The sequence below is a fragment of the Myotis lucifugus genome, unplaced genomic scaffold, assembly GCF_000147115.1.
Source record: "Myotis lucifugus unplaced genomic scaffold, Myoluc2.0 scaffold_586, whole genome shotgun sequence".
NCBI lineage: Eukaryota > Metazoa > Chordata > Mammalia > Chiroptera > Vespertilionidae > Myotis > Myotis lucifugus.
This window is the reverse complement of record NW_005871634.1, coordinates 290,497-293,742: the sequence shown is the minus strand read 5'-3', so window position 1 is coordinate 293,742 and position 3,246 is coordinate 290,497. Positions and strand designations below refer to the sequence as shown.

Genomic DNA, 3,246 nt, shown 5'->3' with positions numbered 1-3,246 from the left:
CCACCATCACGCTAGCCTTGACTTCGCCACCCGCCTCCAAACAATCCTATAAGATAAAAGGCTAATATGCAAATTGACCAAGCAGCAGAACAACCAGTCGCTATGATGCACACTGACTACCAGGGGGCAGGTGCTCAATGCAGGAGCTGCCCCCCGATGGTCAGTGTGCTCCTACAGGGGGAGTGTCCCTCAGCCAGAAGCTGGGCTCACGGCTGGCAAGCGTAGCGGTGATGGCAGGAGCCTCTGCCACCCCCAAGGCAGCGCTAAGGATGTCCAACTGATGGACATCCCCCAAGGGCTCCCAGACTGCGAGAGGCCACAGGCCTGGCTGAGGGACCCCCCCACCAGTGCACGAATTTTGTGCATCGGGCCTCTAGTTATCTTAATAACATAGAAACAGTGAAAGTGAAAGTTTGAAAAACAATGGATGGCAAACCTCAGGTGAATCTGAACCAAGAATACAAATCCTCATTCAGAAACATTCAAATATTTGGATTCAGCTTTTTACGAAGATGGCTCCGAAAGCTAAGAAGGAAGCCCCTGCCCCTTCCAAAGCAGAAGCCAAAGCAACAGCTTCGAAGGCAAAGAAAGTGCAGAAAGGTGACCACAGCCACAAAGAAAAGACCCACACATCACCCACCTTCGATGGCCAAAGACACTGAGGCTCTGAAGGCCGCCTGAATATCCTCAGAAGAGCGCCCCCAGGAGAAACAAGCTTGCCTGCTGTGCCCCCATCAAATCCCCCCGACCACCACGTCAGCCACGGAGAAGCTCGAAGACAGCAATACGCTGTGTTCACTGGATGTCAAAGCCAACAGGCACCAGGTCGGACAGGCCGTGAAGAAGCTCTATGACATTGATGCGGCCAAGGTCAGCACCCTGGTCAGGCCTGATGGCGAGAAGAAGGCCTGTGTTCGACCGGCTCCTGATGCTGCTGCTTCGGATGTTGCCAACACAATTGGATCATTTAACCTGAGTCCAGCTGCCTAATGCTAAACAGAAAAATTTTACAATGAAAAAATTTTTTTGGATTCCGATGTGTCTCAAAAAGTGGTATTTTTTCCATGTCGGTAGAAATGGAAAGAAGAGCCAGATATTTGGCCGAATCTTAGTTCAGCATTGGCAGAAAGGGGTATCTGAACATCTGAAACCGAAGGATGGGCCCAAAATGCCAACCAGCGGACGTAACTTCTTCCCCAGGAAGATTTGGTTCCTCGATGGTCACCAGCCCCCTGACCTTCACCTCTCACGTCCACATGTGCTAGACAGGGGTGGAAGGTCAAAGGGACAGACAGACCAGGACAAGCTGGAGTCTTGTCTTTCTCACGTGAGATGCTTCCCACCCAGTGGTCACGTTGAATCTACCGGGATGTGTTAGAATTAGTTCGCTCAGGTGAGACCTGGCAGCCGAAAGGACAGCTGGAGGGGTGGCAGCAACTCACCAGGCCCTGACCTCACAGACCGACCTCGTTAACACAGAACTTCCCTGGAAACTTCCTCTGAACCCAGGGTCCGCATGATCACTAGTCCGCTCCGTGGGCCCAAAGCACTCACTCAGCAACGAGGATCACACACGCACGGGATCCGAGCGGGTGGAAAGGATGGATGTAAAGGCGCGCTGGGTAATGAGATCAGAGAGACCAAAACCCGTCACAGGAAGAGATGTTAAATGTCAGACCAGAGCTGTTCTACACAAGAAGCCAAATTAACCCGGAATGTAGTGACGGTGCCCGGCCTACACAATTCTGCTTGGATTCCAGCAGAAACGGAGCCTGTTAAAGACGCCAGGGAGGTTGGGGTTTGAGTGACGGGTCCCACACGGGAGATGGTGGGAGCCAGAGGCGGGTGGGATGCCAGGAACGGCCAGACTGCCGCTGCCACGAGTGAAAAGTGTTACAGATGATAGGACTTATCTGCTTCAAAGGAAAAGGGTTGGGGTTTTTTTTATTAGAACTTAAGATGATGAAGAACAGTTCATGAATTACTCGAAAGAACAAGCGAGGGGTTTCTTATCACGACCACAGAAAAAGTATTTTTATGTCTAAGTCTCATCTTTTCCAACTGCATAACATGGACGGTGTCTCTTGATTCTTCTGAAGACTGCTGGTTAAGGATATGGGCGGTTCGAGTCCCTTCTGGGTCATGTAGGGACTGTGACCAGGAGCTATACTTTAAAAACCTATCCCAGCTTCAGTCTCCTTAGGTGTAAAATTAGAAATTGACAGCAGCCCTTATATCAGGTTAAGCAAGGATTAAATGTGTTAAAACATGTGACATGTTTAGCATTGTCCTGGTTCTAATAAATGCGACATAAATGGTAAGCAATCAATATCAACTAGAGGCCCGATGCACGAAATTCATGCAAGGGGCTTGGCCCTCGCAACCACACCTGCCTCAGCTGGCCCTCACAGCCCTGGCTTCATATGGAAGGTCATCCAGAAGGACGTCCGGAAGGTCGTTCAGCTGTCCGGTCTAATTAGCATATTATGCTTTTCTTATTATAGATATTATACTTCTCAATATGTGATACAGCACCTTGTATATAGAACTATAGTGCCACCGATGATGATGACGATGACAGCGATGAGGATTTTAGTCACTATATTGATATGAGGCTACACTTGGAGTGCGGGAAACGAGTTAAGTCGGCTCGCGTGAATTGCGCGTACTCCGCGGGAGCCGTCTTTAACTCGGTTCATATAGATTTGCGGTGGAGTGCGGGAAACGTGTAAACTCGGGCCGATTGTAACTGCGTATTACCAAATATTTGTTTGTAATCCACCCTTTTGGTGGATGGAACAAAACCAAAAGACAGAGCCATCTTATATTTTGGCGGGAAATTCACCCGCACTCCAAGTGTTAAGCAGCCTATTATCTGGGAGGACTTAACAAACACTTTTGGAATTAAGAGTGACTTAGAACTGATCTTTGGCTGACCACCTGCATTAGGGTAAGTCAGGGTCTTCTTAAATGAAACCCAAATAAGAATGGGTCCCGGCATTCCTCAGCTGGGACTGGATGGCTCCTCGCCTTCTTCTCTAGGTTAAGAGTAGTTCGTTTCCATGGATCTGAGTTTCCATGAGATGCTTCTCAACTGGAAAATATTCTCAGTTTCTCCGTTTGGAGTACATAACGCTCCTAAGAGCCTCTGCAGGATTTTCAGTGAGAATCTCAGAGCCATCACTGCCAGCATCTCCTGGCAGCTGCCAGCCCCTCCCCAGGAGAGGAGAAAGAGAAAGATGACTT

The 3,246-nt window shown here is 49.2% G+C and overlaps 1 pseudogene; it reads left to right on the top strand.

Annotated features, from left to right (window-relative positions):
• Positions 1 to 512: 512 nt before the first annotated feature.
• On the top strand, positions 513 to 990 carry LOC102418425 (annotated as a pseudogene).
• Positions 991 to 3,246: the final 2,256 nt, after the last annotated feature.